The sequence below is a fragment of the Ammospiza caudacuta genome, chromosome Z (assembly GCF_027887145.1).
Source record: "Ammospiza caudacuta isolate bAmmCau1 chromosome Z, bAmmCau1.pri, whole genome shotgun sequence".
Lineage (NCBI taxonomy): Eukaryota > Metazoa > Chordata > Aves > Passeriformes > Passerellidae > Ammospiza > Ammospiza caudacuta.
The window spans coordinates 6,062,304-6,088,368 of record NC_080632.1 but is presented as its reverse complement, the minus strand read 5'-3'; the positions used below and the strand labels follow the sequence as shown (position 1 = coordinate 6,088,368).

The following is a 26,065-nucleotide window of genomic DNA, read 5'->3' as shown; positions in this document are numbered from 1 at the left end:
GTAATTTACACTGTCCATTGGCCACACCACTACATTAGTTCTTCTCCATTCTTTAAATGTTACATCTCACTTTTCTCATGTCTCTTTAACTATTTATTATCATACTACAGCTGGGCGCAAGGACACACTATCTTGCAGGTGTAGGACTTGGAATTGGCCACGGCCTGGTACTTCTGGTACTTTTCCAATTCTTAGCTACTCTCCCAACAACCAACTAGCCAGAAAACACATGATGGAAGTATCACCTATGCTGGTGTCTAAAGCACCCTGATTTACTGAGGGTATTTGGTAGGAAAACAGCGACTGTGCTGAGCACTGTTGTGTAGGGATGGATGAAAATGTGCCTGAAGGTCCCTCACGAACCTCGCATTGTCCAGACTAAAGGTCCCTCAGCGCCTCCTCACTGGCCTTGTGCTGCACTCCCTTGCCCAGCTCCCGTGTCCTTCTCTGCACGCACTGCAGCCCCTCAGGGACTTTCTGCTTCCCAGGGCCCACAACTGCACACAGCACTCCAGCTGTGGCCGCAGCTCTGCCCAGCACAGGGCCACGCTCACTGCCCTGCTCCTGCTGCCCCACTGCTGCTGACACAGCCCACCATGCCCTTGGCCTTCCTGGACACCTGGTCCCAAGCTGGCTCTAGTTCAGCTGATCTTCTACGGCACCCCTGCGGCCTTTTAACCCATGCAGTTTCCCAGCCACAGCATGGCCCGTTTGAGTTCAAATACAGCATCCACCATTTTTACATGTACCTCTTCTGAGCAACACAAGGCAGCAGTCAAGCACTCGCGGCTTCACCCCCACTCCAGGCTCCAAGGCTCTTTCCAATGCAACAGACTTCATCACTAAATGCATCAACAGAAACTTGCCCCTTCTGCTTTTGGCCTCACAAGAAGGCTTCCCAAATGCGTGCATACATTCTTTGGCCACACAGGAAAAGAATGGCCCCCACAGCTCCATGCACATAACATCCATCTCCTTGCAGCGTATCAAAAGACAAAAGACACCTGGCCCAAAAGAAATTGTTGAACTGAAGAATAACTCAACAAAACTGCAGACCAATTTCACAAGCCAAACACACCTTTCCAACAAGGGAAAACAAAGAAACAAAGGCCCGTGCCATCCAGCACTACCACGTGTGCCCTCGGTCACAGCGCTGCAGAAGCCCAGAGACAGAGCTTCCCCGAGCCAAGCAGCCACATGCTCTCCCACAGGCATCAGTCCTTTGGGCTCTCAACATCACAGGTCAAAGGCCAAGTTCTGCTGTCGCTGCCTGTAGGAAATCCCGAGCTCCTGGCAGCACTCTAGCACTCAGCATCCTCAGCCAGCAACAGGAAGCACTGGCTGCTCTGAAACTTGCACCTCTACCTTGCTCTAATGACAGCACCAAACACAACTGGCACTTACGGGCTCACGATATCCAGGCTCTGGTGTGAGCACTGATGGAGTCTGGCGCTCCTTCACTTCAATTTGCTCCTCTTGGGCTTCTTCTCCAGGAGCAGCGGGAGCCAGGGGAGAGATGGCTATTGGTTCTGTCAGCTGTGGCAAGAGAGGAGCATAAAGGACAGGCTGTCACCTCTCACTCAAAACCTCATTTCTTTTCAGATCTACCACCTAATGTTTTTAGGAGAAATCAGACCATTTTGTAGCCACACAGGGATTCTAAGTTCCACCGACCAAATTAATTTGGGCCAACTCAACAGAATTCTAGATGGATATGAAGTTGATATTTCTCCCTGGCTGCTATCAGCAAGCAATGTTGTCTCTGTATAATGCAGCTTTTAGTTCTTGAATTGAAAAGTAGGAAAGAGACAGCAATCCATTGCTACTGCTGCTACAGACGTGGAAAACTCAAACTGGATCACAGTCTCAGTAAAGTGCTGCAACAGGGAATGCAACATTGTGCAGAAGCGTCTTTGCTTGCTGGAAAATGCAAAAATGATGAAAGCTTCCTCTCCTAGCAAACCAACCAGCCAGCAAGCAACAAGATGGAAGTGTCTCCCACTGCTGTGTCTAAAGCACTTGGATTCAGTGAGGGCATGTTTGTGAGGGAAACGGCCCTTTTGCTGAGCACTATCACATAAGAATAGATGGAAGTCTGCCTGAAGGTCCCTCGTTTGCCTCCCACTGTCCATATTAAAGGTCCCTCAGCGCCTCCTCACTGGCCTTGTGCTGCACTCCCTTGCCCAGCTCCCCTGTCCTTCTCTGCACACACTGCAGCCCCTCAGGGACTTTTTGCTTCCCAGGGCCCACAAGTGCACACAGCACTCCAGCTGTGGCCGCAGCGCTGCCCAGCACAGGGCCACGCTCACTGCCCTGCTCCTGCTGCCCCACTGCTGCTGACACAGCCCACCATGCCCTTGGCCTTCTTGCCCATCTGGCCACATGCTGCCTCGTCTTTCGCTGCTCAAGACCGGCAGAACCCCTGGGTCCTTTTCGCCCACGCAGCTCCCCAACGACAAAGTTGCCTATTTGACTTAAGATACAGCAATCACCCTTTCAAGATGGCTTTCCCCTTCGGAGCAGCACAAGACAGCAGTCAAGGACTTGCAGCTTCAGCCCCACTCCAGGCTCACATGCACTTTCCAAAGCGGCAGACTACATCACAAAATGCATCCAAAGAAACTTGCCCCTTCTGCTTTTGGCCTCACAAGAAGCCTGCATAATATGCACCTTGTTTCTTGGCGACATGGGAGAAGAATGAGCCTGCCCAGCTTCATGGACAACATAACCATCTCCTTGCAGCTTATCAAAGCAAAAGGCAGCTAGGCAATAAGACATGATAGAACTGAAGAATTACAGAAGAAAACTGCAGACCAGTTTCACAAGCCAATCACATCTTTCCAACAAGGGAAAACAAAGAAAGCCCCATGACATCCAGCACTACCACGTGTGCCCTCAGCCACAGCGCTGCAGAAGCCCAGAGACAGAGCTTGCCTGAGCCAAGCAGCCACATGCTCTCCTACAGGCATCAGCCCTTTGGGCCTCAACATCACAGGTCAAAGGCCAAGTTCTGCTGTCGCTGCCTGTAGGAAATCCCGAGCTCCTGGCAGCACTCCAGCACTCAGCATCCTCAGCCAGCAACAGGAAGCGCTGGCTGCTCTGAAACTTGCACCTCTACCTTGCTCTAAAGACACCACCACACACAACTGGCACTTACGGGCTCACGATATCCAGGCTCTGGTGTGAGCACTGATGGAGTCTGCCGCTCCTCCACGTCAATTTGCTCCTCTTGGGCTTCTTCTCCAGGAGCAGCAGGAGCCAGGGGAGAGACGGCTATTGGTTCTGTCAGCTGTGGCAAGAGAGAAGCATAAAGGACAGGCTGTCACCTCTCACTCAAAACCTCATTTCTTTTCAGATCTACCACCTAATGTTTTTAGGAGAAATCAGACCATTTTGTAGCCACACAGGGATTCTAAGTTCCACCGACCAAATTAATATGGGCCAACTCAACAGAATTCTAGATGGATATGAAGTTGATATTTCTCCCTGGCTGCTATCAGCAAGCAATGTTGTCTCTGTATAATGCAGCTTTTAGTTCTTGAAAGCTCAGATTTGGAAGAGTAGCAAAGAGACAGCGATCCATTGCTATTGCTTCTGCAGACGTGGAAAACTCAAACTGGATCACAATCTCATTCAAGGCGTCAAAAGGGCAGGAAACAATGTGCAGAAGCATCTTTGCCTGCTGGAACAGGAGAAAACAAACGGGGCTTCCTCTTCTGGCAAACCAACTGTTGCACATTGAGCCATTTCTCAGGGATGAGTCTTTTGTCGCTTGCAGAGAAAACATGGGACGCTCAATATGAGAATTAGCAAGCTTCCTTTATTGAAGAGAGCATCAGATATTTAAACAGCAAGTAATAACCTCATGAATATTCTGTAATTTACACTGTCCATTGGCCACACCACTACATTAGTTCTTCTCCATTCTTTAAATGTTACATCTCACTTTTCTCATGTCTCTTTAACTATTTATTATCATACTACAGCTGGGCGCAAGGACACACTATCTTGCAGGTGTAGGACTTGGAATTGGCCACGGCCTGGTACTTCTGGTACTTTTCCAATTCTTAGCTACTCTCCCAACAACCAACTAGCCAGAAAACACATGATGGAAGTATCACCTATGCTGGTGTCTAAAGCACCCTGATTTACTGAGGGTATTTGGTAGGAAAACAGCGACTGTGCTGAGCACTGTTGTGTAGGGATGGATGAAAATGTGCCTGAAGGTCCCTCACGAACCTCGCATTGTCCAGACTAAAGGTCCCTCAGCGCCTCCTCACTGGCCTTGTGCTGCACTCCCTTGCCCAGCTCCCGTGTCCTTCTCTGCACACACTGCAGCCCCTCAGGGACTTTCTGCTTCCCAGGGCCCACAAGTGCACACAGCACTCCAGCTGTGGCCGCAGCTCTGCCCAGCACAGGGCCACGCTCACTGCCCTGCTCCTGCTGCCCCACTGCTGCTGACACAGCCCACCATGCCCTTGGCCTTCCTGGACACCTGGTCCCAAGCTGGCTCTAGTTCAGCTGATCTTCTACGGCACCCCTGCGGCCTTTTAACCCATGCAGTTTCCCAGCCACAGCATGGCCCGTTTGAGTTCAAATACAGCATCCACCATTTTTACATGTACCTCTTCTGAGCAACACAAGGCAGCAGTCAAGCACTCGCGGCTTCACCCCCACTCCAGGCTCCAAGGCTCTTTCCAATGCAACAGACTTCATCACTAAATGCATCAACAGAAACTTGCCCCTTCTGCTTTTGGCCTCACAAGAAGGCTTCCCAAATGCGTGCATACATTCTTTGGCCACACAGGAAAAGAATGGCCCCCACAGCTCCATGCACATAACATCCATCTCCTTGCAGCGTATCAAAAGACAAAAGACACCTGGCCCAAAAGAAATTGTTGAACTGAAGAATAACTCAACAAAACTGCAGACCAATTTCACAAGCCAAACACACCTTTCCAACAAGGGAAAACAAAGAAACAAAGGCCCGTGCCATCCAGCACTACCACGTGTGCCCTCGGTCACAGCGCTGCAGAAGCCCAGAGACAGAGCTTCCCCGAGCCAAGCAGCCACATGCTCTCCCACAGGCATCAGTCCTTTGGGCTCTCAACATCACAGGTCAAAGGCCAAGTTCTGCTGTCGCTGCCTGTAGGAAATCCCGAGCTCCTGGCAGCACTCTAGCACTCAGCATCCTCAGCCAGCAACAGGAAGCGCTGGCTGCTCTGAAACTTGCACCTCTACCTTGCTCTAATGACAGCACCAAACACAACTGGCACTTACGGGCTCACGATATCCAGGCTCTGGTGTGAGCACTGATGGAGTCTGGCGCTCCTTCACGTCAATTTGCTCCTCTTGGGCTTCTTCTCCAGGAGCAGCGGGAGCCAGGGGAGAGATGGCTATTGGTTCTGTCAGCTGTGGCAAGAGAGGAGCATAAAGGACAGGCTGTCACCTCTCACTCAAAACCTCATTTCTTTTCAGATCTACCACCTAATGTTTTTAGGAGAAATCAGACCATTTTGTAGCCACACAGGGATTCTAAGTTCCACCGACCAAATTAATTTGGGCCAACTCAACAGAATTCTAGATGGATATGAAGTTGATATTTCTCCCTGGCTGCTATCAGCAAGCAATGTTGTCTCTGTATAATGCAGCTTTTAGTTCTTGAATTGAAAAGTAGGAAAGAGACAGCAATCCATTGCTACTGCTGCTACAGACGTGGAAAACTCAAACTGGATCACAGTCTCAGTAAAGTGCTGCAACAGGGAATGCAACATTGTGCAGAAGCGTCTTTGCTTGCTGGAAAATGCAAAAATGATGAAAGCTTCCTCTCCTAGCAAACCAACCAGCCAGCAAGCAACAAGATGGAAGTGTCTCCCACTGCTGTGTCTAAAGCACTTGGATTCAGTGAGGGCATGTTTGTGAGGGAAACGGCCCTTTTGCTGAGCACTATCACATAAGAATAGATGGAAGTCTGCCTGAAGGTCCCTCGTGTGCCTCCCACTGTCCATATTAAAGGTCCCTCAGCGCCTCCTCACTGGCCTTGTGCTGCACTCCCTTGCCCAGCTCCCCTGTCCTTCTCTGCACACACTGCAGCCCCTCAGGGACTTTTTGCTTCCCAGGGCCCACAAGTGCACACAGCACTCCAGCTGTGGCCGCAGCGCTGCCCAGCACAGGGCCACGCTCACTGCCCTGCTCCTGCTGCCCCACTGCTGCTGACACAGCCCACCATGCCCTTGGCCTTCTTGCCCATCTGGCCACATGCTGCCTCGTCTTTCGCTGCTCAAGACCGGCAGAACCCCTGGGTCCTTTTCGCCCACGCAGCTCCCCAACGACAAAGTTGCCTATTTGACTTAAGATACAGCAATCACCCTTTCAAGATGGCTTTCCCCTTCAGAACTGCACAAGACAGCAGTCAAGGACTTGCAGCTTCAGCCCCACTCCAGGCTCACATGCACTTTCCAAAGCGGCAGACTACATCACAAAATGCATCCAAAGAAACTTGCCCCTTCTGCTTTTGGCCTCACAAGAAGCCTGCATAATATGCACCTTGTTTCTTGGCGACATGGGAGAAGAATGAGCCTGCCCAGCTTCATGGACAACATAACCATCTCCTTGCAGCTTATCAAAGCAAAAGGCAGCTAGGCAATAAGACATGATAGAACTGAAGAATTACAGAAGAAAACTGCAGACCAGTTTCACAAGCCAATCACATCTTTCCAACAAGGGAAAACAAAGAAAGCCCCATGACATCCAGCACTACCACGTGTGCCCTCAGCCACAGCGCTGCAGAAGCCCAGAGACAGAGCTTGCCTGAGCCAAGCAGCCACATGCTCTCCTACAGGCATCAGCCCTTTGGGCCTCAACATCACAGGTCAAAGGCCAAGTTCTGCTGTCGCTGCCTGTAGGAAATCCCGAGCTCCTGGCAGCACTCCAGCACTCAGCATCCTCAGCCAGCAACAGGAAGCGCTGGCTGCTCTGAAACTTGCACCTCTACCTTGCTCTAAAGACACCACCACACACAACTGGCACTTACGGGCTCACGATATCCAGGCTCTGGTGTGAGCACTGATGGAGTCTGCCGCTCCTCCACGTCAATCTGCTCCTCTTGGGCTTCTTCTCCAGGAGCAGCAGGAGCCAGGGGAGAGACGGCTATTGGTTCTGTCAGCTGTGGCAAGAGAGAAGCATAAAGGACAGGCTGTCACCTCTCACTCAAAACCTCATTTCTTTTCAGATCTACCACCTAATGTTTTTAGGAGAAATCAGACCATTTTGTAGCCACACAGGGATTCTAAGTTCCACCGACCAAATTAATATGGGCCAACTCAACAGAATTCTAGATGGATATGAAGTTGATATTTCTCCCTGGCTGCTATCAGCAAGCAATGTTGTCTCTGTATAATGCAGCTTTTAGTTCTTGAAAGCTCAGATTTGGAAGAGTAGCAAAGAGACAGCGATCCATTGCTATTGCTTCTGCAGACGTGGAAAACTCAAACTGGATCACAATCTCATTCAAGGCGTCAAAAGGGCAGGAAACAATGTGCAGAAGCATCTTTGCCTGCTGGAACAGGAGAAAACAAACGGGGCTTCCTCTTCTGGCAAACCAACTGTTGCACATTGAGCCATTTCTCAGGGATGAGTCTTTTGTCGCTTGCAGAGAAAACATGGGACGCTCAATATGAGAATTAGCAAGCTTCCTTTATTGAAGAGAGCATCAGATATTTAAACAGCAAGTAATAACCTCATGAATATTCTGTAATTTACACTGTCCATTGGCCACACCACTACATTAGTTCTTCTCCATTCTTTAAATGTTACATCTCACTTTTCTCATGTCTCTTTAACTATTTATTATCATACTACAGCTGGGCGCAAGGACACACTATCTTGCAGGTGTAGGACTTGGAATTGGCCACGGCCTGGTACTTCTGGTACTTTTCCAATTCTTAGCTACTCTCCCAACAACCAACTAGCCAGAAAACACATGATGGAAGTATCACCTATGCTGGTGTCTAAAGCACCCTGATTTACTGAGGGTATTTGGTAGGAAAACAGCGACTGTGCTGAGCACTGTTGTGTAGGGATGGATGAAAATGTGCCTGAAGGTCCCTCACGAACCTCGCATTGTCCAGACTAAAGGTCCCTCAGCGCCTCCTCACTGGCCTTGTGCTGCACTCCCTTGCCCAGCTCCCGTGTCCTTCTCTGCACGCACTGCAGCCCCTCAGGGACTTTCTGCTTCCCAGGGCCCACAAGTGCACACAGCACTCCAGCTGTGGCCGCAGCTCTGCCCAGCACAGGGCCACGCTCACTGCCCTGCTCCTGCTGCCCCACTGCTGCTGACACAGCCCACCATGCCCTTGGCCTTCTTGGACACCTGGTCCCAAGCTGGCTCTAGTTCAGCTGATCTTCTACGGCACCCCTGCGGCCTTTTAACCCATGCAGTTTCCCAGCCACAGCATGGCCCGTTTGAGTTCAAATACAGCATCCACCATTTTTACATGTACCTCTTCTGATCAACACAAGGCAGCAGTCAAGCACTCGAGGCTTCACCCCCACTCCAGGCTCCAAGGCTCTTTCCAATGCAACAGACTTCATCACTAAATGCATCAACAGAAACTTGCCCCTTCTGCTTTTGGCCTCACAAGAAGGCTTCCCAAATGCGTGCATACATTCTTTGGCCACACAGGAAAAGAATGGCCCCCACAGCTCCATGCACATAACATCCATCTCCTTGCAGCGTATCAAAAGACAAAAGACACCTGGCCCAAAAGAAATTGTTGAACTGAAGAATAACTCAACAAAACTGCAGACCAATTTCACAAGCCAAACACACCTTTCCAACAAGGGAAAACAAAGAAACAAAGGCCCGTGCCATCCAGCACTACCACGTGTGCCCTCGGTCACAGCGCTGCAGAAGCCCAGAGACAGAGCTTCCCCGAGCCAAGCAGCCACATGCTCTACCACAGGCATCAGTCCTTTGGGCTCTCAACATCACAGGTCAAAGGCCAAGTTCTGCTGTCGCTGCCTGTAGGAAATCCCGAGCTCCTGGCAGCACTCTAGCACTCAGCATCCTCAGCCAGCAACAGGAAGCGCTGGCTGCTCTGAAACTTGCACCTCTACCTTGCTCTAATGACAGCACCAAACACAACTGGCACTTACGGGCTCATGATATCCAGGCTCTGGTGTGAGCACTGATGGAGTCTGGCGCTCCTTCACGTCAATTTGCTCCTCTTGGGCTTCTTCTCCAGGAGCAGCGGGAGCCAGGGGAGAGATGGCTATTGGTTCTGTCAGCTGTGGCAAGAGAGGAGCATAAAGGACAGGCTGTCACCTCTCACTCAAAACCTCATTTCTTTTCAGATCTACCACCTAATGTTTTTAGGAGAAATCAGACCATTTTGTAGCCACACAGGGATTCTAAGTTCCACCGACCAAATTAATTTGGGCCAACTCAACAGAATTCTAGATGGATATGAAGTTGATATTTCTCCCTGGCTGCTATCAGCAAGCAATGTTGTCTCTGTATAATGCAGCTTTTAGTTCTTGAATTGAAAAGTAGGAAAGAGACAGCAATCCATTGCTACTGCTGCTACAGACGTGGAAAACTCAAACTGGATCACAGTCTCAGTAAAGTGCTGCAACAGGGAATGCAACATTGTGCAGAAGCGTCTTTGCTTGCTGGAAAATGCAAAAATGATGAAAGCTTCCTCTCCTAGCAAACCAACCAGCCAGCAAGCAACAAGATGGAAGTGTCTCCCACTGCTGTGTCTAAAGCACTTGGATTCAGTGAGGGCAGGTTTGTGAGGGAAACGGCCCTTTTGCTGAGCACTATCACATAAGAATAGATGGAAGTCTGCCTGAAGGTCCCTCGTTTGCCTCCCACTGTCCATATTAAAGGTCCCTCAGCGCCTCCTCACTGGCCTTGTGCTGCACTCCCTTGCCCAGCTCCCCTGTCCTTCTCTGCACACACTGCAGCCCCTCAGGGACTTTTTGCTTCCCAGGGCCCACAAGTGCACACAGCACTCCAGCTGTGGCCGCAGCGCTGCCCAGCACAGGGCCACGCTCACTGCCCTGCTCCTGCTGCCCCACTGCTGCTGACACAGCCCACCATGCCCTTGGCCTTCTTGCCCATCTGGCCACATGCTGCCTCGTCTTTCGCTGCTCAAGACCGGCAGAACCCCTGGGTCCTTTTCGCCCACGCAGCTCCCCAACGACAAAGTTGCCTATTTGACTTAAGATACAGCAATCACCCTTTCAAGATGGCTTTCCCCTTCGGAGCAGCACAAGACAGCAGTCAAGGACTTGCAGCTTCAGCCCCACTCCAGGCTCACATGCACTTTCCAAAGCGGCAGACTACATCACAAAATGCATCCAAAGAAACTTGCCCCTTCTGCTTTTGGCCTCACAAGAAGCCTGCATAATATGCACCTTGTTTCTTGGCGACATGGGAGAAGAATGAGCCTGCCCAGCTTCATGGACAACATAACCATCTCCTTGCAGCTTATCAAAGCAAAAGGCAGCTAGGCAATAAGACATGATAGAACTGAAGAATTACAGAAGAAAACTGCAGACCAGTTTCACAAGCCAATCACATCTTTCCAACAAGGGAAAACAAAGAAAGCCCCATGACATCCAGCACTACCACGTGTGCCCTCAGCCACAGCGCTGCAGAAGCCCAGAGACAGAGCTTGCCTGAGCCAAGCAGCCACATGCTCTCCTACAGGCATCAGCCCTTTGGGCCTCAACATCACAGGTCAAAGGCCAAGTTCTGCTGTCGCTGCCTGTAGGAAATCCCGAGCTCCTGGCAGCACTCCAGCACTCAGCATCCTCAGCCAGCAACAGGAAGCGCTGGCTGCTCTGAAACTTGCACCTCTACCTTGCTCTAAAGACACCACCACACACAACTGGCACTTACGGGCTCACGATATCCAGGCTCTGGTGTGAGCACTGATGGAGTCTGCCGCTCCTCCACGTCAATTTGCTCCTCTTGGGCTTCTTCTCCAGGAGCAGCAGGAGCCAGGGGAGAGACGGCTATTGGTTCTGTCAGCTGTGGCAAGAGAGAAGCATAAAGGACAGGCTGTCACCTCTCACTCAAAACCTCATTTCTTTTCAGATCTACCACCTAATGTTTTTAGGAGAAATCAGACCATTTTGTAGCCACACAGGGATTCTAAGTTCCACCGACCAAATTAATATGGGCCAACTCAACAGAATTCTAGATGGATATGAAGTTGATATTTCTCCCTGGCTGCTATCAGCAAGCAATGTTGTCTCTGTATAATGCAGCTTTTAGTTCTTGAAAGCTCAGATTTGGAAGAGTAGCAAAGAGACAGCGATCCATTGCTATTGCTTCTGCAGACGTGGAAAACTCAAACTGGATCACAATCTCATTCAAGGCGTCAAAAGGGCAGGAAACAATGTGCAGAAGCATCTTTGCCTGCTGGAACAGGAGAAAACAAACGGGGCTTCCTCTTCTGGCAAACCAACTGTTGCACATTGAGCCATTTCTCAGGGATGAGTCTTTTGTCGCTTGCAGAGAAAACATGGGACGCTCAATATGAGAATTAGCAAGCTTCCTTTATTGAAGAGAGCATCAGATATTTAAACAGCAAGTAATAACCTCATGAATATTCTGTAATTTACACTGTCCATTGGCCACACCACTACATTAGTTCTTCTCCATTCTTTAAATGTTACATCTCACTTTTCTCATGTCTCTTTAACTATTTATTATCATACTACAGCTGGGCGCAAGGACACACTATCTTGCAGGTGTAGGACTTGGAATTGGCCACGGCCTGGTACTTCTGGTACTTTTCCAATTCTTAGCTACTCTCCCAACAACCAACTAGCCAGAAAACACATGATGGAAGTATCACCTATGCTGGTGTCTAAAGCACCCTGATTTACTGAGGGTATTTGGTAGGAAAACAGCGACTGCGCTGAGCAGTGTTGTGTAGGGATGGATGAAAATGTGCCTGAAGGTCCCTCACGAACCTCGCATTGTCCAGACTAAAGGTCCCTCAGCGCCTCCTCACTGGCCTTGTGCTGCACTCCCTTGCCCAGCTCCCGTGTCCTTCTCTGCACGCACTGCAGCCCCTCAGGGACTTTCTGCTTCCCAGGGCCCACAAGTGCACACAGCACTCCAGCTGTGGCCGCAGCTCTGCCCAGCACAGGGCCACGCTCACTGCCCTGCTCCTGCTGCCCCACTGCTGCTGACACAGCCCACCATGCCCTTGGCCTTCCTGGACACCTGGTCCCAAGCTGGCTCTAGTTCAGCTGATCTTCTACGGCACCCCTGCGGCCTTTTAACCCATGCAGTTTCCCAGCCACAGCATGGCCCGTTTGAGTTCAAATACAGCATCCACCATTTTTACATGTACCTCTTCTGATCAACACAAGGCAGCAGTCAAGCACTCGAGGCTTCACCCCCACTCCAGGCTCCAAGGCTCTTTCCAATGCAACAGACTTCATCACTAAATGCATCAACAGAAACTTGCCCCTTCTGCTTTTGGCCTCACAAGAAGGCTTCCCAAATGCGTGCATACATTCTTTGGCCACACAGGAAAAGAATGGCCCCCACAGCTCCATGCACATAACATCCATCTCCTTGCAGCGTATCAAAAGACAAAAGACACCTGGCCCAAACGAAATTGTTGAACTGAAGAATAACTCAACAAAACTGCAGACCAATTTCACAAGCCAAACACACCTTTCCAACAAGGGAAAACAAAGAAACAAAGGCCCGTGCCATCCAGCACTACCACGTGTGCCCTCGGTCACAGCGCTGCAGAAGCCCAGAGACAGAGCTTCCCCGAGCCAAGCAGCCACATGCTCTACCACAGGCATCAGTCCTTTGGGCTCTCAACATCACAGGTCAAAGGCCAAGTTCTGCTGTCGCTGCCTGTAGGAAATCCCGAGCTCCTGGCAGCACTCTAGCACTCAGCATCCTCAGCCAGCAACAGGAAGCACTGGCTGCTCTGAAACTTGCACCTCTACCTTGCTCTAATGACAGCACCAAACACAACTGGCACTTACGGGCTCATGATATCCAGGCTCTGGTGTGAGCACTGATGGAGTCTGGCGCTCCTTCACGTCAATTTGCTCCTCTTGGGCTTCTTCTCCAGGAGCAGCGGGAGCCAGGGGAGAGATGGCTATTGGTTCTGTCAGCTGTGGCAAGAGAGGAGCATAAAGGACAGGCTGTCACCTCTCACTCAAAACCTCATTTCTTTTCAGATCTACCACCTAATGTTTTTAGGAGAAATCAGACCATTTTGTAGCCACACAGGGATTCTAAGTTCCACCGACCAAATTAATTTGGGCCAACTCAACAGAATTCTAGATGGATATGAAGTTGATATTTCTCCCTGGCTGCTATCAGCAAGCAATGTTGTCTCTGTATAATGCAGCTTTTAGTTCTTGAATTGAAAAGTAGGAAAGAGACAGCAATCCATTGCTACTGCTGCTACAGACGTGGAAAACTCAAACTGGATCACAGTCTCAGTAAAGTGCTGCAACAGGGAATGCAACATTGTGCAGAAGCGTCTTTGCTTGCTGGAAAATGCAAAAATGATGAAAGCTTCCTCTCCTAGCAAACCAACCAGCCAGCAAGCAACAAGATGGAAGTGTCTCCCACTGCTGTGTCTAAAGCACTTGGATTCAGTGAGGGCATGTTTGTGAGGGAAACGGCCCTTTTGCTGAGCACTATCACATAAGAATAGATGGAAGTCTGCCTGAAGGTCCCTCGTGTGCCTCCCACTGTCCATATTAAAGGTCCCTCAGCGCCTCCTCACTGGCCTTGTGCTGCACTCCCTTGCCCAGCTCCCCTGTCCTTCTCTGCACACACTGCAGCCCCTCAGGGACTTTTTGCTTCCCAGGGCCCACAAGTGCACACAGCACTCCAGATGGCCGCAGCGCTGCCCAGCACAGGGCCACGCTCACTGCCCTGCTCCTGCTGCCCCACTGCTGCTGACACAGCCCACCATGCCCTTGGCCTTCTTGCCCATCTGGCCACATGCTGCCTCGTCTTTCGCTGCTCAAGACCGGCAGAACCCCTGGGTCCTTTTCGCCCACGCAGCTCCCCAACGACAAAGTTGCCTATTTGACTTAAGATACAGCAATCACCCTTTCAAGATGGCTTTCCCCTTCAGAACTGCACAAGACAGCAGTCAAGGACTTGCAGCTTCAGCCCCACTCCAGGCTCACATGCACTTTCCAAAGCGGCAGACTACATCACAAAATGCATCCAAAGAAACTTGCCCCTTCTGCTTTTGGCCTCACAAGAAGCCTGCATAATATGCACCTTGTTTCTTGGCGACATGGGAGAAGAATGAGCCTGCCCAGCTTCATGGACAACATAACCATCTCCTTGCAGCTTATCAAAGCAAAAGGCAGCTAGGCAATAAGACATGATAGAACTGAAGAATTACAGAAGAAAACTGCAGACCAGTTTCACAAGCCAATCACATCTTTCCAACAAGGGAAAACAAAGAAAGCCCCATGACATCCAGCACTACCACGTGTGCCCTCAGCCACAGCGCTGCAGAAGCCCAGAGACAGAGCTTGCCTGAGCCAAGCAGCCACATGCTCTCCTACAGGCATCAGCCCTTTGGGCCTCAACATCACAGGTCAAAGGCCAAGTTCTGCTGTCGCTGCCTGTAGGAAATCCCGAGCTCCTGGCAGCACTCCAGCACTCAGCATCCTCAGCCAGCAACAGGAAGCGCTGGCTGCTCTGAATCTTCCACCTCAGCCTTGCTCTAAAGACACCACCACACACAACTGGCACTTACGGGCTCACGATATCCAGGCTCTGGTGTGAGCACTGATGGAGTCTGCCGCTCCTCCACGTCAATTTGCTCCTCTTGGGCTTCTTCTCCAGGAGCAGCAGGAGCCAGGGGAGAGACGGCTATTGGTTCTGTCAGCTGTGGCAAGAGAGAAGCATAAAGGACAGGCTGTCACCTCTCACTCAAAACCTCATTTCTTTTCAGATCTACCACCTAATGTTTTTAGGAGAAATCAGACCATTTTGTAGCCACACAGGGATTCTAAGTTCCACCGACCAAATTAATATGGGCCAACTCAACAGAATTCTAGATGGATATGAAGTTGATATTTCTCCCTGGCTGCTATCAGCAAGCAATGTTGTCTCTGTATAATGCAGCTTTTAGTTCTTGAAAGCTCAGATTTGGAAGAGTAGCAAAGAGACAGCGATCCATTGCTATTGCTTCTGCAGACGTGGAAAACTCAAACTGGATCACAATCTCATTCAAGGCGTCAAAAGGGCAGGAAACAATGTGCAGAAGCATCTTTGCCTGCTGGAACAGGAGAAAACAAACGGGGCTTCCTCTTCTGGCAAACCAACTGTTGCACATTGAGCCATTTCTCAGGGATGAGTCTTTTGTCGCTTGCAGAGAAAACATGGGACGCTCAATATGAGAATTAGCAAGCTTCCTTTATTGAAGAGAGCATCAGATATTTAAACAGCAAGTAATAACCTCATGAATATTCTGTAATTTACACTGTCCATTGGCCACACCACTACATTAGTTCTTCTCCATTCTTTAAATGTTACATCTCACTTTTCTCATGTCTCTTTAACTATTTATTATCATACTACAGCTGGGCGCAAGGACACACTATCTTGCAGGTGTAGGACTTGGAATTGGCCACGGCCTGGTACTTCTGGTACTTTTCCAATTCTTAGCTACTCTCCCAACAACCAACTAGCCAGAAAACACATGATGGAAGTATCACCTATGCTGGTGTCTAAAGCACCCTGATTTACTGAGGGTATTTGGTAGGAAAACAGCGACTGTGCTGAGCACTGTTGTGTAGGGATGGATGAAAATGTGCCTGAAGGTCCCTCACGAACCTCGCATTGTCCAGACTAAAGGTCCCTCAGCGCCTCCTCACTGGCCTTGTGCTGCACTCCCTTGCCCAGCTCCCGTGTCCTTCTCTGCACGCACTGCAGCCCCTCAGGGACTTTCTGCTTCCCAGGGCCCACAAGTGCACACAGCACTCCAGCTGTGGCCGCAGCTCTGCCCAGCACAGGGCCACGCTCACTGCCCTGCTCCTGCTGCCCCACTGCTGCTGACACAGCCCACCATGCCCTTGGCCTTCCTGGACACCTGGTCCCAAGCTGGCTCTAGTTCAGCTGATCTTCTACGGCACCCCTGCGGCCTTTTAACCCATGCAGTTTCCCAGCCACAGCATGGCCCGTTTGAGTTCAAATACAGCATCCACCATTTTTACATGTACCTCTTCTGAGCAACACAAGGCAGCAGTCAAGCACTCGAGGCTTCACCCCCACTCCAGGCTCCAAGGCTCTTTCCAATGCAACAGACTTCATCACTAAATGCATCAACAGAAACTTGCCCCTTCTGCTTTTGGCCTCACAAGAAGGCTTCCCAAATGCGTGCATACATTCTTTGGCCACACAGGAAAAGAATGGCCCCCACAGCTCCATGCACATAACATCCATCTCCTTGCAGCGTATCAAAAGACAAAAGACACCTGGCCCAAACGAAATTGTTGAACTGAAGAATAACTCAACAAAACTGCAGACCAATTTCACAAGCCAAACACACCTTTCCAACAAGGGAAAACAAAGAAACAAAGGCCCGTGCCATCCAGCACTACCACGTGTGCCCTCGGTCACAGCGCTGCAGAAGCCCAGAGACAGAGCTTCCCCGAGCCAAGCAGCCACATGCTCTACCACAGGCATCAGTCCTTTGGGCTCTCAACATCACAGGTCAAAGGCCAAGTTCTGCTGTCGCTGCCTGTAGGAAATCCCGAGCTCCTGGCAGCACTCTAGCACTCAGCATCCTCAGCCAGCAACAGGAAGCACTGGCTGCTCTGAAACTTGCACCTCTACCTTGCTCTAATGACAGCACCAAACACAACTGGCACTTACGGGCTCATGATATCCAGGCTCTGGTGTGAGCACTGATGGAGTCTGGCGCTCCTTCACGTCAATTTGCTCCTCTTGGGCTTCTTCTCCAGGAGCAGCGGGAGCCAGGGGAGAGATGGCTATTGGTTCTGTCAGCTGTGGCAAGAGAGGAGCATAAAGGACAGGCTGTCACCTCTCACTCAAAACCTCATTTCTTTTCAGATCTACCACCTAATGTTTTTAGGAGAAATCAGACCATTTTGTAGCCACACAGGGATTCTAAGTTCCACCGACCAAATTAATTTGGGCCAACTCAACAGAATTCTAGATGGATATGAAGTTGATATTTCTCCCTGGCTGCTATCAGCAAGCAATGTTGTCTCTGTATAATGCAGCTTTTAGTTCTTGAATTGAAAAGTAGGAAAGAGACAGCAATCCATTGCTACTGCTGCTACAGACGTGGAAAACTCAAACTGGATCACAGTCTCAGTAAAGTGCTGCAACAGGGAATGCAACATTGTGCAGAAGCGTCTTTGCTTGCTGGAAAATGCAAAAATGATGAAAGCTTCCTCTCCTAGCAAACCAACCAGCCAGCAAGCAACAAGATGGAAGTGTCTCCCACTGCTGTGTCTAAAGCACTTGGATTCAGTGAGGGCATGTTTGTGAGGGAAACGGCCCTTTTGCTGAGCACTATCACATAAGAATAGATGGAAGTCTGCCTGAAGGTCCCTCGTGTGCCTCCCACTGTCCATATTAAAGGTCCCTCAGCGCCTCCTCACTGGCCTTGTGCTGCACTCCCTTGCCCAGCTCCCCTGTCCTTCTCTGCACACACTGCAGCCCCTCAGGGACTTTTTGCTTCCCAGGGCCCACAAGTGCACACAGCACTCCAGATGGCCGCAGCGCTGCCCAGCACAGGGCCACGCTCACTGCCCTGCTCCTGCTGCCCCACTGCTGCTGACACAGCCCACCATGCCCTTGGCCTTCTTGCCCATCTGGCCACATGCTGCCTCGTCTTTCGCTGCTCAAGACCGGCAGAACCCCTGGGTCCTTTTCGCCCACGCAGCTCCCCAACGACAAAGTTGCCTATTTGACTTAAGATACAGCAATCACCCTTTCAAGATGGCTTTCCCCTTCAGAACTGCACAAGACAGCAGTCAAGGACTTGCAGCTTCAGCCCCACTCCAGGCTCACATGCACTTTCCAAAGCGGCAGACTACATCACAAAATGCATCCAAAGAAACTTGCCCCTTCTGCTTTTGGCCTCACAAGAAGCCTGCATAATATGCACCTTGTTTCTTGGCGACATGGGAGAAGAATGAGCCTGCCCAGCTTCATGGACAACATAACCATCTCCTTGCAGCTTATCAAAGCAAAAGGCAGCTAGGCAATAAGACATGATAGAACTGAAGAATTACAGAAGAAAACTGCAGACCAGTTTCACAAGCCAATCACATCTTTCCAACAAGGGAAAACAAAGAAAGCCCCATGACATCCAGCACTACCACGTGTGCCCTCAGCCACAGCGCTGCAGAAGCCCAGAGACAGAGCTTGCCTGAGCCAAGCAGCCACATGCTCTCCTACAGGCATCAGCCCTTTGGGCCTCAACATCACAGGTCAAAGGCCAAGTTCTGCTGTCGCTGCCTGTAGGAAATCCCGAGCTCCTGGCAGCACTCCAGCACTCAGCATCCTCAGCCAGCAACAGGAAGCGCTGGCTGCTCTGAATCTTCCACCTCAGCCTTGCTCTAAAGACACCACCACACACAACTGGCACTTACGGGCTCACGATATCCAGGCTCTGGTGTGAGCACTGATGGAGTCTGCCGCTCCTCCACGTCAATTTGCTCCTCTTGGGCTTCTTCTCCAGGAGCAGCAGGAGCCAGGGGAGAGACGGCTATTGGTTCTGTCAGCTGTGGCAAGAGAGAAGCATAAAGGACAGGCTGTCACCTCTCACTCAAAACCTCATTTCTTTTCAGATCTACCACCTAATGTTTTTAGGAGAAATCAGACCATTTTGTAGCCACACAGGGATTCTAAGTTCCACCGACCAAATTAATATGGGCCAACTCAACAGAATTCTAGATGGATATGAAGTTGATATTTCTCCCTGGCTGCTATCAGCAAGCAATGTTGTCTCTGTATAATGCAGCTTTTAGTTCTTGAAAGCTCAGATTTGGAAGAGTAGCAAAGAGACAGCGATCCATTGCTATTGCTTCTGCAGACGTGGAAAACTCAAACTGGATCACAATCTCATTCAAGGCGTCAAAAGGGCAGGAAACAATGTGCAGAAGCATCTTTGCCTGCTGGAACAGGAGAAAACAAACGGGGCTTCCTCTTCTGGCAAACCAACTGTTGCACATTGAGCCATTTCTCAGGGATGAGTCTTTTGTCGCTTGCAGAGAAAACATGGGACGCTCAATATGAGAATTAGCAAGCTTCCTTTATTGAAGAGAGCATCAGATATTTAAACAGCAAGTAATAACCTCATGAATATTCTGTAATTTACACTGTCCATTGGCCACACCACTACATTAGTTCTTCTCCATTCTTTAAATGTTACATCTCACTTTTCTCATGTCTCTTTAACTATTTATTATCATACTACAGCTGGGCGCAAGGACACACTATCTTGCAGGTGTAGGACTTGGAATTGGCCACGGCCTGGTACTTCTGGTACTTTTCCAATTCTTAGCTACTCTCCCAACAACCAACTAGCCAGAAAACACATGATGGAAGTATCACCTATGCTGGTGTCTAAAGCACCCTGATTTACTGAGGGTATTTGGTAGGAAAACAGCGACTGTGCTGAGCACTGTTGTGTAGGGATGGATGAAAATGTGCCTGAAGGTCCCTCACGAACCTCGCATTGTCCAGACTAAAGGTCCCTCAGCGCCTCCTCACTGGCCTTGTGCTGCACTCCCTTGCCCAGCTCCCGTGTCCTTCTCTGCACGCACTGCAGCCCCTCAGGGACTTTCTGCTTCCCAGGGCCCACAAGTGCACACAGCACTCCAGCTGTGGCCGCAGCTCTGCCCAGCACAGGGCCACGCTCACTGCCCTGCTCCTGCTGCCCCACTGCTGCTGACACAGCCCACCATGCCCTTGGCCTTCCTGGACACCTGGTCCCAAGCTGGCTCTAGTTCAGCTGATCTTCTACGGCACCCCTGCGGCCTTTTAACCCATGCAGTTTCCCAGCCACAGCATGGCCCGTTTGAGTTCAAATACAGCATCCACCATTTTTACATGTACCTCTTCTGAGCAACACAAGGCAGCAGTCAAGCACTCGAGGCTTCACCCCCACTCCAGGCTCCAAGGCTCTTTCCAATGCAACAGACTTCATCACTAAATGCATCAACAGAAACTTGCCCCTTCTGCTTTTGGCCTCACAAGAAGGCTTCCCAAATGCGTGCATACATTCTTTGGCCACACAGGAAAAGAATGGCCCCCACAGCTCCATGCACATAACATCCATCTCCTTGCAGCGTATCAAAAGACAAAAGACACCTGGCCCAAAAGAAATTGTTGAACTGAAGAATAACTCAACAAAACTGCAGACCAATTTCACAAGCCAAACACACCTTTCCAACAAGGGAAAACAAAGAAACAAAGGCCCGTGCCATCCAGCACTACCACGTGTGCCCTCGGTCACAGCGCTGCAGAAGCCCAGAGACAGAGCTTCCCCGAGCCAAGCAGCCACATGCTCTACCACAGGCATCAGTCCTTTGGGCTCTCAACATCACAGGTCAAAGGCCAAGTTCTGCTGTCGCTGCCTGTAGGAAATCCCGAGCTCCTGGCAGCACTCTAGCACTCAGCATCCTCAGCCAGCAACAGGAAGCACTGGCTGCTCTGAAACTTGCACCTCTACCTTGCTCTAATGACAGCACCAAACACAACTGGCACTTACGGGCTCATGATATCCAGGCTCTGGTGTGAGCACTGATGGAGTCTGGCGCTCCTTCACGTCAATTTGCTCCTCTTGGGCTTCTTCTCCAGGAGCAGCGGGAGCCAGGGGAGAGATGGCTATTGGTTCTGTCAGCTGTGGCAAGAGAGGAGCATAAAGGACAGGCTGTCACCTCTCACTCAAAACCTCATTTCTTTTCAGATCTACCACCTAATGTTTTTAGGAGAAATCAGACCATTTTGTAGCCACACAGGGATTCTAAGTTCCACCGACCAAATTAATTTGGGCCAACTCAACAGAATTCTAGATGGATATGAAGTTGATATTTCTCCCTGGCTGCTATCAGCAAGCAATGTTGTCTCTGTATAATGCAGCTTTTAGTTCTTGAATTGAAAAGTAGGAAAGAGACAGCAATCCATTGCTACTGCTGCTACAGACGTGGAAAACTCAAACTGGATCACAGTCTCAGTAAAGTGCTGCAACAGGGAATGCAACATTGTGCAGAAGCGTCTTTGCTTGCTGGAAAATGCAAAAATGATGAAAGCTTCCTCTCCTAGCAAACCAACCAGCCAGCAAGCAACAAGATGGAAGTGTCTCCCACTGCTGTGTCTAAAGCACTTGGATTCAGTGAGGGCATGTTTGTGAGGGAAACGGCCCTTTTGCTGAGCACTATCACATAAGAATAGATGGAAGTCTGCCTGAAGGTCCCTCGTGTGCCTCCCACTGTCCATATTAAAGGTCCCTCAGCGCCTCCTCACTGGCCTTGTGCTGCACTCCCTTGCCCAGCTCCCCTGTCCTTCTCTGCACACACTGCAGCCCCTCAGGGACTTTTTGCTTCCCAGGGCCCACAAGTGCACACAGCACTCCAGCTGTGGCCGCAGCGCTGCCCAGCACAGGGCCACGCTCACTGCCCTGCTCCTGCTGCCCCACTGCTGCTGACACAGCCCACCATGCCCTTGGCCTTCTTGCCCATCTGGCCACATGCTGCCTCGTCTTTCGCTGCTCAAGACCGGCAGAACCCCTGGGTCCTTTTCGCCCACGCAGCTCCCCAACGACAAAGTTGCCTATTTGACTTAAGATACAGCAATCACCCTTTCAAGATGGCTTTCCCCTTCAGAACTGCACAAGACAGCAGTCAAGGACTTGCAGCTTCAGCCCCACTCCAGGCTCACATGCACTTTCCAAAGCGGCAGACTACATCACAAAATGCATCCAAAGAAACTTGCCCCTTCTGCTTTTGGCCTCACAAGAAGCCTGCATAATATGCACCTTGTTTCTTGGCGACATGGGAGAAGAATGAGCCTGCCCAGCTTCATGGACAACATAACCATCTCCTTGCAGCTTATCAAAGCAAAAAGGCAGCTAGGCAATAAGACATGATAGAACTGAAGAATTACAGAAGAAAACTGCAGACCAGTTTCACAAGCCAATCACACCTTTCCAACAAGGGAAAACAAAGAAAGCCCCATGACATCCAGCACTACCACGTGTGCCCTCAGCCATAGCGCTGCAGAAGCCCAGAGACAGAGCTTGCCTGAGCCAAGCAGCCACATGCTCTCCTACAGGCATCAGCCCTTTGGGCCTCAACATCACAGGTCAAAGGCCAAGTTCTGCTGTCGCTGCCTGTAGGAAATCCCGAGCTCCTGGCAGCACTCCAGCACTCAGCATCCTCAGCCAGCAACAGGAAGCGCTGGCTGCTCTGAAACTTGCACCTCTACCTTGCTCTAATGACAGCACCAAACACAACTGGCACTTACGGGCTCACGATATCCAGGCTCTGGTGTGAGCACTGATGGAGTCTGCCGCTCCTCCACGTCAATTTGCTCCTCTTGGGCTTCTTCTCCAGGAGCAGCAGGAGCCAGGGGAGAGACGGCTATTGGTTCTTTCAGCTGTGGCAAGAGAGAAGCATAAAGGACAGGCCGTCACCTCTCACTCAAAACCTCATTTCTTTTCAGATCTACCACCTAATGTTTTTAGGAGAAATCAGACCATTTTGTAGCCACACAGGGATTCTAAGTTCCACCGACCAAATTAATATGGGCCAACTCAACAGAATTCTAGATGGATATGAAGTTGATATTTCTCCCTGGCTGCTATCAGCAAGCAATGTTGTCTCTGTATAATGCAGCTTTTAGTTCTTGAAAGCTCAGATTTGGAAGAGTAGCAAAGAGACAGCGATCCATTGCTATTGCTTCTGCAGACGTGGAAAACTCAAACTGGATCACAATCTCATTCAAGGCGTCAAAAGGGCAGGAAACAATGTGCAGAAGCATCTTTGCCTGCTGGAACAGGAGAAAACAAACGGGGCTTCCTCTTCTGGCAAACCAACTGTTGCACATTGAGCCATTTCTCAGGGATGAGTCTTTTGTCGCTTGCAGAGAAAACATGGGACGCTCAATATGAGAATTAGCAAGCTTCCTTTATTGAAGAGAGCATCAGATATTTAAACAGCAAGTAATAACCTCATGAATATTCTGTAATTTACACTGTCCATTGGCCACACCACTACATTAGTTCTTCTCCATTCTTTAAATGTTACATCTCACTTTTCTCATGTCTCTTTAACTATTTATTATCATACTACAGCTGGGCGCAAGGACACACTATCTTGCAGGTGTAGGACTTGGAATTGGCCACGGCCTGGTACTTCTGGTACTTTTCCAATTCTTAGCTACTCTCCCAACAACCAACTAGCCAGAAAACACATGATGGAAGTATCACCTATGCTGGTGTCTAAAGCACCCTGATTTACTGAGGGTATTTGGTAGGAAAACAGCGACTGTGCTGAGCACTGTTGTGTAGGGATGGATGAAAATGTGCCTGAAGGTCCCTCACGAACCTCGCATTGTCCAGACTAAAGGTCCCTCAGCGCCTCCTCACTGGCCTTGTGCTGCACTCCCTTGCCCAGCTCCCGTGTCCTTCTCTGCACGCACTGCAGCCCCTCAGGGACTTTCTGCTTCCCAGGGCCCACAAGTGCACACAGCACTCCAGCTGTGGCCGCAGCTCTGCCCAGCACAGGGCCACGCTCACTGCCCTGCTCCTGCTGCCCCACTGCTGCTGACACAGCCCACCATGCCCTTGGCCTTCCTGGACACCTGGTCCCAAGCTGGCTCTAGTTCAGCTGATCTTCTACGGCACCCCTGCGGCCTTTTAACCCATGCAGTTTCCCAGCCACAGCATGGCCCGTTTGAGTTCAAATACAGCATCCACCATTTTTACATGTACCTCTTCTGATCAACACAAGGCAGCAGTCAAGCACTCGCGGCTTCACCCCCACTCCAGGCTCCAAGGCTCTTTCCAATGCAACAGACTTCATCACTAAATGCATCAACAGAAACTTGCCCCTTCTGCTTTTGGCCTCACAAGAAGGCTTCCCAAATGCGTGCATACATTCTTTGGCCACACAGGAAAAGAATGGCCCCCACAGCTCCATGCACATAACATCCATCTCCTTGCAGCGTATCAAAAGACAAAAGACACCTGGCCCAAAAGAAATTGTTGAACTGAAGAATAACTCAACAAAACTGCAGACCAATTTCACAAGCCAAACACACCTTTCCAACAAGGGAAAACAAAGAAACAAAGGCCCGTGCCATCCAGCACTACCACGTGTGCCCTCGGTCACAGCGCTGCAGAAGCCCAGAGACAGAGCTTCCCCGAGCCAAGCAGCCACATGCTCTACCACAGGCATCAGTCCTTTGGGCTCTCAACATCACAGGTCAAAGGCCAAGTTCTGCTGTCGCTGCCTGTAGGAAATCCCGAGCTCCTGGCAGCACTCTAGCACTCAGCATCCTCAGCCAGCAACAGGAAGCACTGGCTGCTCTGAAACTTGCACCTCTACCTTGCTCTAATGACAGCACCACATACAACTGGCACTTACGGGCTCATGATATCCAGGCTCTGGTGTGAGCACTGATGGAGTCTGGCACTCCTTCACTTCAATTTGCTCCTCTTGGGCTTCTTCTCCAGGAGCAGCGGGAGCCAGGGGAGAGATGGCTATTGGTTCTGTCAGCTGTGGCAAGAAAGGAGCATAAAGGACAGGCTGTCACCTCTCACTCAAAACCTCATTTCTTTTCAGATCTACCACCTAATGTTTTTAGGAGAAATCAGACCATTTTGTAGCCACACAGGGATTCTAAGTTCCACCGACCAAATTAATTTGGGCCAACTCAACAGAATTCTAGATGGATATGAAGTTGATATTTCTCCCTGGCTGCTATCAGCAAGCAATGTTGTCTCTGTATAATGCAGCTTTTAGTTCTTGAATTGAAAAGTAGGAAAGAGACAGCAATCCAATGCTACTGCTGCTACAGACGTGGAAAACTCAAACTGGATCACAGTCTCAGTAAAGTGCTGCAACAGAGAATGCAACATTGTGCAGAAGCGTCTTTGCTTGCTGGAAAATGCAAAAATGATGAAAGCTTCCTCTCCTAGCAAACCAACCAGCCAGCAAGCAACAAGATGGAAGTGTCTCCCACTGCAGTGTCTAAAGCACTTGGATTCAGTGAGGGCATGTTTGTGAGGGAAACGGCCCTTTTGCTGAGCACTGTCATGTAAGAATAGATGGAAGTCTGCCTGAAGGTCCCTCGTGTGCCTCCCACTGTCCATATTAAAGGTCCCTCAGCACCTCCTCACTGGCCTTGTGCTGCACTCCCTTGCCCAGCTCCCCTGTCCTTCTCTGCACACACTGCAGCCCCTCAGGGACTTTTTGCTTCCCAGGGCCCACAAGTGCACACAGCACTCCAGATGGCCGCAGCGCTGCCCAGCACAGGGCCACGCTCACTGCCCTGCTCCTGCTGCCCCACTGCTGCTGACACAGCCCACCATGCCCTTGGCCTTCCTGCCCATCTGGCCACATGCTGCCTCGTCTTTCACTGCTCAAAACCGGCAGAACCCCTGGGTCCTTTTCGCCCACGCAGCTCCCCAACGACAAAGTTGCCTATTTGACTTAAGATACAGCAATCACCCTTTCAAGATGGCTTTCCCCTTCAGAACTGCACAAGACAGCAGTCAAGGACTTGCAGCTTCAGCCCCACTCCAGGCTCACATGCACTTTCCAAAGCGGCAGACTACATCACAAAATGCATCCAAAGAAACTTGCCCCTTCTGCTTTTGGCCTCACAAGAAGCCTGCATAATATGCACCTTGTTTCTTGGCGACATGGGAGAAGAATGAGCCTGCCCAGCTTCATGGACAACATAACCATCTCCTTGCAGCTTATCAAAGCAAAAAGGCAGCTAGGCAATAAGACATGATAGAACTGAAGAATTACAGAAGAAAACTGCAGA

At 50.3% G+C, this 26,065-nt stretch overlaps 1 protein-coding gene across 1 annotated transcript in view; it reads right to left on the bottom strand.

Annotated features, from left to right (window-relative positions):
• LOC131571253 (serine/threonine-protein kinase PAK 3-like) overlaps positions 1 to 26,065 on the bottom strand; it is a 76,712-nt gene that overhangs the window by 37,326 nt on the left and 13,321 nt on the right. The gene's annotated exons all lie outside the window — the stretch shown is intronic.